Here is an 11,345-nt window from a genome sequence, read left to right on the forward strand (position 1 = left end):
TCCCTGAAACTTCCATCCTGCACCGCTGTTTGCTTTTTCACAAGAGCAGAGGAGAGCGCACCGTTCCCAGCGGCACTGCAGTACCGGGTCGAGGCTTGGAGTGAACGGAGCAAGCTTCTTTTTCAACTCCTATTCTTAAAAATCCATTTAATATGTTGTCCTCGTATAGAGGACATATTAAACTGATAAGAACAGATACTACACTTGATCTTAGCCAAAAGGCCGAGAAGCGATAACTGTCCACTGTTTCAGGTCCGAGGGCCCTTGCTGGCACAATGCGCACTTGTAGCAGTGTTCTTTTTATGGCCATAGGTGGCCAGAGTGTCACGTTGCACCTCCGCCCACCCGCTGCACTGAGCACTCTTCAGCCCTTTTAAATGGTATAACTTTGCACTCCCGCATGCTCCAGCAAGCACCATTCAAGCAACAACTTTGCACTCCAGCTTCGAACATCGGCACAGTCGCAACAAGTAAGGCGACTCTACTCAGAGAAGTCACTCTGCAAAGTAGCAAGATTTCTTTTGCACAGACAGAAAGGGCTTCACCCGCAAAGGTAAAGCCTGCCAATAATAGAAACAACTCATTAGTGCTGCTCTCCACGGAAGTCTTTAGTAAAAGGCGAAAGACTTGTATGTTATGAAGAGAAACCAGAGTACGAGGCTAGTACAGGCTAGTTGGGATAGCCACCTTCCCCATGGTGAGCTTTGCTTGGTTGAGACGCTTGCCCCCCCCCCCCCCCCCCCCCCCCTTGCTCCTCGGCTGACCAAGTAGGAACAATCGGGCCCTATTTGATGGCTGCCTTGTCTTTTACTCTATGCAAAAGACAAGGCAGCAACAAAAACACCACGAGAATCCCGTATTGAGGCTTTGTTCTGACCGCTCATTCGGTGTCGCGTTTCTTTCAAGCAATTCTCCCGGTTAGCCCACACTCGGCTCGCTCCCATAGCCGTGTTAAAGTCTACTTCGCATTCACTCTCTTTTCTCAGCAGACTCTTGGGATTTTATCTATAAAATGAATTCCTTCACTCAAACTATGTGAAAACTGCTTTGTCCTTAATATTTACCATGTCTAGAAAGATTTAAACAAAAAAAACAACGTTGTACTTTGCAGTAAAAGAAAGAGCAAATCTAAAGTTTCAGGAATCCGAGAATAAGCTTACTTTCATGAGTTCTTCACGATTTCGGATTTTGCTATAAAATGAATTCCTTCACTCAAACTAAATTAAAACTGCTAAACCGCTAATCTGTTATATGTAAGGCAGATGTCAAATTCACCGAAATAGGATCAAAGGGTATTCGGCCAATCGAGTTGTAGCAGCTTCGGTAAAAGAGTATAAGTTGAAGAGTTTGTGAATAAAGGTGTGCGCACACATAGTGTGCTGTACGAAAATAGGCAGGGAGCAATGCCGGCTGGGGTATATGTTCTTGTATGTTGTCTGCCTGTTTGATTTGAATGTGTTGTGTAAGTGTCCTGTTGAATGTTACATGTTTGGGCTTTGACACGCTTCACTGTGGTTGTTAACTGTGTGGTGTGTCCTGAAATGTTATATGTTTGGGCTGTGTGACATGCTTAATGCTTGTCAGTAGCTACCCACTTATTCATATATAGCAACTGACATCATAAGAAGTCTGGACATACTTTGATAGTAGTTGTAGAAGTATCCTTATTGATAATAGATCACTAATTCATAGTGATAGAACAGTAGATGAACAGGTGCTTGCACATGTCTCACGAAAATAAAATGGGTGTATGATTGCTGACGGCAGAGCAATACTGCCAAACTTATGAGTTCTTGTGGCAAACTTGATTCAGTGTCTTGACGTGTATACGCTGTTTTGCTGACTTGATTGTCACAAGAAACAAAGTGTGTTTGATAAGATCCGACCATTTTATTACGGGAGGATCAGTATGTATGGATTCTGATGTGACTGATAAACCCATTCGTATCTTAAGCATAATCTAATACGTGAGACAACGCCCTGGCACACAATAAAAAAAAAAAAGAGAGAGAGCGGTTTTGTGTCCCCACAGTCCATAATGTAGAAAAGAGAGAAAAAAGCCTTTCTGATTTGGTGTGTGTGCTCATAGTGCAGAGTGTAGAGAAAAGAAAGCCGTTTTGGTGTCACGGGTGTTGTGACTTACACACACACATTTCTAAATTGAGAAAGGAAATTATTTTAGAGGAAGCACTAGAGTTTAGATCCCACATTTATTGATAGGCATTCATTTATTTCTTCACTTCTGATGAAGTTTCAACAATAAACAACAAACTTTGTATTATGAGAAAGAACCAGACTCATTCTTCAGGAATCCGAAAATAAGCTCTATTTTATGAGTTATGCACGAATTCGGATTCTCCTATAAAACGAATTCATTAACTCAAACCAAGTTAAGACTGCTTTGTCCTTCATATTTATTCATGTCTAATCAAGTTTCAACGATAAACAACGTTGTACTTTGTAGAATGAGAAAGAACTTCTTCAGCAATAAGCATCTCTCGACATATGACGAAATACAGATTTTGCTATAAAATTAATTCCTTCTATCAGCCTGACTTAAAACTGTTTGTCCTCCTTATTTATCCACTTCAAATCAAGTTTCAACAATTAAAAAAAATTTGTAGTTTGAGAAAGAACAACTTAATCTTCAGCAATCAGTATAAAAAGAGGTGCAAATGCCAACCATACATACCTAAAAGGTGGAGCGGAAGTATTCAGCTGCAAGTAGGAGTGAATGTTCGACCATAATTTGTAAAAAGCGGGTAAGAAAAGGTTCGAATGCCCGACTATATATTAACAAAAGCGGGAGGAGAGGTCTTCGGATGAGAGTGGGTGAGAATTTCCAACCATAATCTATAAAATACGGTGAAAAAAAATATGTGAATGCCTCATAGAACACTAAAAGCGGAAGCGTTTGGCTGCAAGAAGGTGTGAATGTCCGACTATATTTGGTGAAAAGCAGGTGAAGCAAGGTCTGAATGCCCAACCTTACATCATCAAAAGCGAGATCAGAGGTGTTCGGCTGCAAGAAGGCCATAGTTTGCCAAAAGCGGGTAAGGTGCGAATGACCGACTAAATATCAACAAAAGTGGGGGCGGAGGTCTTCGGATGGAAGTGGGTGTGAATATCCCACCATACAAGTATGGTGGAGAGGAAGCTGTGAATGGCCGACCATAGTAAAAGGCGGGTGAGAGAAGGTGCGAATGTCAAACCATACATAATCAAAACAGGGAGCGGAGGTGTTCTGCTGTAAGAAGGTGTGAATGTCCAACCATAGTTGGTAAAAAGCGGGTAAGAAAAGGTTAAAATACCCGACTGTACACAATCAATAGCGGGAGCGGAGTTGTTCGGCTACTAAAAGGTGTGAAAGTCCGACCATGGTTTGTAAAAAGCGGGTAAGAAAAGGTGCGAATGCCCGACAATGTATGATCAAAAGAGGGAGTGGAGGTTTTCGGCTGCAAGAAGGTCTGAATGTCCAACCATAATTTGTAAAAACCGGGGAAGAAAAGGCTCGAAAGCCCGACTATACACCATCAAAAGTGGGAGCGGAGGTGTTCAGCTGCAAGACGGTCTGAATGTCCATCAATAATTGCTAGAAAACATGAAAGAAAATTTTCGAATATCAAACTGCACGAATGCCTAACCATACATCATCAAAAGAGGGAGCGGAGGTGTTCCGCTGTAAGACGGTGTGAATGTCCGACCATAGATGGTAAAAAGCGGGTAATAAAAGGTTAAATTACCCGACTGTACACAATCAAAAGAGGGAGCGGAGTTGTTCAGCTAAGAGAAGGTGTGAAAGTCCGACCTTGGTTTGTAAAAAGCGGGTAAGAAAAGGTTCGTATGCCCGAATATACACCATCAAGAGCGGAAGCGGAGGTGTTCGGCTGCAAGATATTGTGAACGTCCGACCAAAGTTTGTAAAAAGCAGTTAAGAAAAGGTTCGAATATCTAACCAAACATAATCAAAAGCGGGAGCAGAGCTGTTCGACTGGAAGTAGGTGTGAATGTCAGATCATAATTTGCAAAAAGCTGATGAGAAAGGGTGAGAATGCCCGACTATACACCATCAAATGCGGTAGCGGAGTTGTTCGGCTGTGAGTAGGTGTGAATCTCCAACCATAATTGCTGAAAAATGTGTTAGAAAAGGTAAAAATGCCGGTCCATACATCATCAAAATCGGGAGAGGTGGTGTTCAGCTGCAAGAAGGTCTAAATGTCCATCAATAATTGCTAGAAAACATGAAAGAAAATTTTCGAAAATCAAACCACACATGATCATAAGTGGGAGAGGAGGTGTTCAGCTGCAAGAAGGTGTGAATGTCCACCCATAATACCTGGAAAATGGGTAAAAAAAGGTGCCAATGCCCAACCATACATCATCAAAAGCAGGAGTGCATGTGTTCGGCTACAAGAAGGTGTGAACGTCCAACCAAAGTTTGTAAAAAGCAGTTAAGAAAAGGTTCGAATATCCAACCATACATAATCAAAAGCGGGAGCAGAGCTGTTCGACTGCAAATAGGGGTGAATGTCAGATCATAATTTGGAAAAAGCTGATGAGAAAGGGTGAGAATGCCCGACTATACACCATCAAATGCGGGAGCGGAGTTGTTCGGCTTTGAGTAGGTGTGAATCTCCGACCATAATTGCTGAAAAATGTGTTAGAAAAGGTAAGAATGCCGGTCCATACATCATCAAAAGCGAGAGAGGTTGTGTTCGGCTGCAAGTAGGTGTGAATGTCCAGCCATAATTACTCACAAACGGGTAAGAAAAGGTAGTATTGCCAGACCATATATGATCAAAACAGGGAGCAGAGGTGGTTCAGCTGCAAGAAGGTTTGAATGTCCGACTAAAGTTCAAATATATTAACAAAAGCGGGGGGAGAGGTCTTCGGATGAGAGTGGTTGAAAATTTCCAACCATAATGTATAAAATGCGGTGAAAAAAAGGTGTGATAGAACACTAAAAGGTGGAGCGGAAGTGTTCGGCTGCAAGAAGGTGTGAATGTCCGACTATATTTGGTGAAAAGCAGGTGAAGCAAGGTCTGAATGTCCAACCTTACATCATCAAAAGCGAGATCAGAGGTGTTTGGCTGCAAGAAGGCCATAGTTTGCCAAAAGCGGGTAAGGTGCGAATGACCGACTAAATATCAACAAAAGTGGGGGCGGAGGTCTTCGGATGCAGGTGGGTGTGAATATCCCACCATACAAGTATGGTGGAGAGGAAGCTGTGAATGGCCGACCATAGTAAAAGGCGAGTGAGAGAAGGTGCGAATGTCAAACCTTACATAATCAAAACAGGGAGCGGAGGTGTTCTGCTGTAAGAAGGTGTGAATGTCCAACCATAGTTGGTAAAAAGCGGGTAAGAAAAGGTTAAAATACCCGACTGTACACAATCAATAGCGGGAGCGGATTAGTTCGGCTACTAAAAGGTGTGAAAGTCCGACCATGGTTTGTAAAAAGCGGGTAAGAAAAGGTGCGAATGTCCGACAATGTATGATCAAAAGAGGGAGTGGAGGTTTTCGGCTGCAAGAAGGTCTGAATGTCCAACCATAATTTGTAAAAACCGGGGAGGAAAAGGCTCGAAAGCCCGACTATACACCATCAAAAGTGGGAGCGGAGGTGTTCAGCTGCAAGACGGTCTGAATGTCCATCAATAATTGCTAGAAAACATGAAAGAAAATTTTCGAATATCAAACTGCACATGATCATAAGCGGGAGAGGAGGTGTTCAGCTGCAAGAAGGTGTGAATGTCTACCCATAATTACTGAAAAATGGGTAAGAAAAGGTGCGAATGCCTAACCATACATCATCAAAAGAGGGAGCGGAGGTGTTCCGCTGTAAGACGGTGTGAATGTCCGACCATAGATGGTAAAAAGTGGGTAAGAAAAGGTTAAATTACCCGACTGTACACAATCAAAAGAGGGAGCGGAGTTGTTCAGCTAAGAGAAGGTGTGAAAGTCCGACCTTGGTTTGTAAAAAGCGGGTAAGAAAAGGTTCGTATGCCCGAATATACACCATCAAAAGCGGAAGCGGAGGTGTTCGGCTGCAAGATATTGTGAACGTCCGACCAAAGTTTGTAAAAAGCAGTTAAGAAAAGGTTCAAATATCTAACCAAACATAATCAAAAGCGGGAGCAGAGCAGTTCGACTGGAAGTAGGTGTGAATGTCAGATCATAATTTGCAAAAAGCTGATGAGAAAGGGTGAGAATGCCCGACTATACACCATCAAATGCGGTAGCGGAGTTATTTGGCTGTGAGTAGGTGTGAATCTCCAACCATAATTGCTGAAAAATGTGTTAGAAAAGGTAAAAATGCCGGTCCATACATCATCAAAATCGGGAGAGGTGGTGTTCAGCTGCAAGAAGGTCTAAATGTCCATCAATAATTGCTAGAAAACATGAAAGAAAATTTTCGAAAATCAAACCACACATGATCATAAGTGGGAGAGGAGGTGTTCAGCTGCAAGAAGGTGTGAATGTCCACCCATAATACCTGAAAAATGGGTAAAAAAAAGGTGCGAATGCCCAACCATACATCATCAAAAGCAGGAGTGCATGTGTTCGGCTACAAGAAGGTGTGAACGTCCAACCAAAGTTTGAAAAAAGCAGTTAAGAAAAGGTTCGAATATCCAACCAAACATAATCAAAAGCGGGAGCAGAGCTTTTCGACTGCAAGTAGGTGTGAATGTCAGATCATAATTTGCAAAAAGCTGATGAGAAAGGGTGAGAATGCCCGACTATACACCATCAAATGCGGGAGCGGAGTTGTTCGGCTGTGAGTAGGTGTGAATCTCCGACCATAATTGCTGAAAAATGTGTTAGAAAAGGTAAGAATGCCGGTCCATACATTATCATTGAGCGAGAGAGGTTGTGTTCGGCTGCAAGTAGGTGTGACTGTTCGACTAAAGTTTGTAAAAAGTGGGTAAGACAAGGTGCGAATGCCTGACAATGTATGATCAAAAGCGGGAGCGGAGGTGTTCAGCTGCAAGAAGGTCTACATGTCCATCAATAATTGCTAGAAAACATGAAAGAAACTTTTCGAAAATCAAACCACACATGATCATAAGTGGGATAGGAGGTGTTCAGCTGCAAGGTGTGAATGTCCACCCATAATTCCTGAAAAATGGGCAAAAAAAAGGTGTGAATGCCCAACCATACATCATCAAAAGCAGGAGTGGAAGTGTTTGGCTACAAGAAGGTGTGAACGTCCAACCAAAATATGTAAAAAGCAGTTAAGAAAAGGTTCGAATATCCAACCATACATAATCAAAAGCGGGAGCAGAGCTTTTCGACTGCAAGTAGGTGTGAATGTCAGATCATAATTTGCAAAAAGCTGATGAGAAAGGGTGAGAATGCCCGACTATACATCATCAAATGCGGGAGCGGAGTTGTTCGGCTGTGAGTAGGTGTGAATCTCTGACCATAATTGCTGAAAAATGTGTTAGAAAAGGTAAAAATGCCGGTCCATACATCATCAAAAGTGAGAGTGGTTGTGTTCGGCTGCAAGTAGGTGTGAATGTCCAGCCATAATTACTCACAAACGGGTAAGAAAAGGTAGTATTGCCAGACCATATATGATCAAAACAAGGAGCGGAGGTGGTTCAGCTGCAAGAAGGTTTGAATGTCCGACTAAAGTTCAAATATATTAACGAAAGCGGGAGGAGAGGTCTTCGGATGAGAGTGGTTGAAAATTTCCGACCATAATGTATAAAATGTGGTGAAAAAAAGGTGTGATAGAACACTAAAAGGTGGAGCGGAAGTGTTCGGCTGCAAGAAGGTGTGAATGTCCGACTATATTTGGTGAAAAGCAGGTGAAGCAAGGTCTGAATGCCCAACCTTACATCATCAAAAGCGAGATCAGAGGTGTTTGGCTGCAAGAAGGCCATAGTTTGCCAAAAGCGGGTAAGGTGCGAATGTCATACTAAATATCAACAAAATTTGGGGCAGAGGTCTTCGGATGCAAGTGGGTGTGAATATCCAACCATACAAGTATGGTGGAGAGGAAGCTGTGAATAGCCGACCATAGTTTGGAAAAAGCGGGTAAGAAAAGGTTTGAATACCCGAACATACACCATCAAAAGAGGGAGCGGAGGTGTTCCGCTGTACGAAGGTGTGAATGTCCGACCATAGTTGGTAAGAAGCGGGTAAGAAAAGGTTAAAATACCCGACTGTACACAATCAATAGCGGGAGCGGATGTGTTCGGCTACAAGAAGGTGTGAAAGTCCGACCATGGTTTGTAAAGAGCGGGTAAGAAAAGGTGCGAATGTCCGACAATGTATGATCAAAAGAGAGAGCGGAGGTTTTCGGATATAAGAAGGTTTGAATGTCCCACCATAGTTTGTAAAAAGCAGGTAAGAAAAGGTTCGAATGCCCGACTATACACCATCAAAAGCGGGAGCAGAGGTGTTCCGCTGTAAGACGGTGTGAATGTCCGACCATAGTTGGTAAAAAGCGGGTAAGAAAAGGTTAAAATACCCGACTGTACACAATCAATAGCGGGAGCGGAGTTGTTCGGCTACAAGAAGGTGTGAAAGTCCGACCATGGTTTGTAAAAACCGGGAAGAAAAGGCTCGAAAGCCCGACTATACACCATCAAAAAGAAGGTTTGAATGTCCATCAATAATTGCTTTAAAACAAGAAAGTAAATTTTCGAACATCAAACCATACATGATCATAAGCGGGAGAGGAGGTGTTCCGCTCTAAGACGGTGTGAATGTCCGACAATAGTTGGTAAAAAGCGGGTAAGAAAAGGTTAAAATACCCGACTGTACACAATCAATAGCGGGAGCGGAGTTTTTCGGCTACTAAAAGGTGTGAAAGTCCGATCCTGGTTTGTAAAAAGCGGGTAAGAAAAGGTTCGAATGCCCGAACATACACCATCAAAAGAGGGAGCGGAGGTGTTCGGCTGTAAGACGGTGTGAATGTCCGATCATAGTTGGTAAAAAGCGGGTAAGAAAAGGTTAAAATACCCGACTGTACACAATCAAAAGAGGGAGCGGAGTTGTTCAGCTAAGAGAAGGTGTGAAAGTCCGACCATGGTTTGTAAAAAGCGGGTAAGAAAAGGTTCGTATGCCCGAATATACACTATCAAAACCGGAAGCGTAGGTGTTCGGCTGCAAGAAGGTGTGAACGTCCGACCAAAGTTTGTAAAAAAGCAGTTAAGAAAAGGTGCGAATATCTAACCAAACATAATCAAAAGCGGATGATAAGGTGTTCGACTGCAAGTAGGTGTGAATGTCAGATCATAATTTGCAAAAAGCTGATGAGAAAGGGTGAGAAATCCCGACTATACACCATCAAATGCGGTAGCGGAGTTGTTCGGCTGTGAGTAGGTGTGATTCTCCAACCATAATTGCTGAAAAATGTGTTAGAAAAGGTAAGAATGCCTGTCCATACATCATCAAAAGCGGGAGAGGTGGTGTTCAGCTGCAAGAAGGTCTAAATGTCCATCAATAATTGCTAGAAAACATGAAAGAAAATTTTCGAATATCAAACCATACATGATCATTAGCAGAAGAGGAGGTGTTCAGCTGCAAGAAGGTGTGAATTTCCAGCCATAATTACTCACAAACGGGTAAGAAAAGGTACTATTGCCAGACCATATATGATCAAAACAGGGAGCGGAGGTGGTTCAGCTGCAAGAAGGTTTGAATGTCCGACTAAAGTTTGTAAAAAGCGGGTAAGACAAGGTGTGAATGCCCGACAATGTATGATCAAAAGAGGAGCGGAGGTTTTCGGCTGCAAGAAGGTTATTATTACTGAAAAATGGGTAAAAAAAGGTGCGAAAGCCCAACCGCACATGATCATAAGTGGATGAGAAGGTGTTCGACTGCAAGTAGGTGTGAATGTCAGATCATAATTTGCAAAAAGCTGATGAGAAAGGGTGAGAAATCCCGACTATACACCATCAAATGCGGTAGCGGAGTTGTTCGGCTTTGAGTAGGTGTGATTCTCCAACCATAATTGCTGAAAAATGTGTTAGAAAAGGTAAGAATGCCTGTCCATACATCATCAAAAGCGGGAGAGGTGGTGTTCGGCTGCAAGTAGGTGTGAATGTCCATTAATAATTGCTTTAAAACATGAAATAAAATTTTCGAATATCAAACCATACATGATCATTAGCAGGAGAGGAGGTGTTCAGCTGCAAGAAGGTGTGAATTTCCAGCCATAATTACTCACAAACGGGTAAGAAAAGGTACTATTGCCAGACCATATATGATCAAAACAGGGAGCGGAGGTGGTTCAGCTGCAAGAAGGTTTGAATGTCCGACTAAAGTTTGTAAAAAGCGGGTAAGACAAGGTGTGAATGCCCGACAATGTATGATCAAAAGAGGAGCGGAGGTTTTCGGCTGCAAGAAGGTTATTATTACTGAAAAATGGGTAAGAAAAGGTGCGAAAGCCCAACCGCACATGATCATAAGTGGATGAGAAGGTGTTCGACTGCAAGTAGGTGTGAATTGTAAGATCATAATTTGTAAAAAGCGGGTAAGAAAAGGTAAGAATGCCCAACCATAAATTATCAAAAGCGGCAGCAGAGTTTTGGCTGGTATTTATCAATGTCTAGATAGATTTCAACAAAAAACAACGTTGTACTTTGCAGTAAAAGAAAGTGCAAATCAAAAGTTTTAGGAATCCGAGAATAAGCTTATTTTCATGAGTTCTGCACGATTTCGGATTTTATGTATAAAATGAATTTCTTCACGCAAACTAAGTTAACACTGCTTTGTCCTTCATATGTACCCATTTCTACATATATTTCAAGCATAAACTTCCTCATATTACCCTGAATGAGAAAGAGCCACACTTGTGATTAAGCCATACCTCCCTTTTGAGGAGTTCTGCATGATTTGGGATTTTATCTATAAAATGAATTCCTTCACTCAAACTATGTTAAAACGGCTTTTACCTTCATATTTATCAATGTCTCGATAGATTTAAACAAAAAAACAACGTTGTACTTTGCAATAAAAGAAAGAGCACATCAAAAGTTTTAGGAATCCGAGAATAAGCTTATTTTCATGAGTTCTGCACGATTTCGGATTTTATGTATAAAATGAATTCATTCACTCAAACCAAGTTAAAACTGCTTTTTCCTTCATATTTATCAATGTCTAGATCGACTTCAACAAAGAACAACATTGTATTTTGCAGTAGAAGAAAGAGCAAAACTGAAGGATCAGGAATCCGAGAATAAGCTTCTTTTCATACGTTCTGCATGATTTGGGATTTTATGTATAAAATGAATTCCTTCACTCAAACTAAGTTAACACTGCTTTGTCCTTCATATGTACCCATTTCTACATATATTTCAAGCATAAACTTCCTCATACTACCCCGAATGAGAA

At 41.9% G+C, this 11,345-nt stretch overlaps 2 non-coding genes across 2 annotated transcripts; both read right to left on the minus strand.

The window, feature by feature from the left end:
• Positions 1 to 50: 50 nt before the first annotated feature.
• Positions 51 to 234, minus strand: LOC140310449 (U2 spliceosomal RNA). Its single transcript, XR_011916519.1, has one exon. It is a non-coding gene; the product is annotated as a U2 spliceosomal RNA (small nuclear RNA).
• Positions 235 to 542: 308 nt separating this feature from the next.
• On the minus strand, positions 543 to 656 carry LOC140310587 (U5 spliceosomal RNA). The gene has a single exon (XR_011916642.1). It is a non-coding gene; the product is annotated as a U5 spliceosomal RNA (small nuclear RNA).
• Between the last annotated feature and the right edge of the window lie 10,689 nt (positions 657 to 11,345).

Source organism: Leuresthes tenuis, unplaced genomic scaffold (assembly GCF_036924035.1).
Source record: "Leuresthes tenuis unplaced genomic scaffold, fLeuTen1.0.hap1 SCAF_6, whole genome shotgun sequence".
NCBI classification, from domain to species: Eukaryota; Metazoa; Chordata; class Actinopteri; order Atheriniformes; family Atherinopsidae; genus Leuresthes; species Leuresthes tenuis.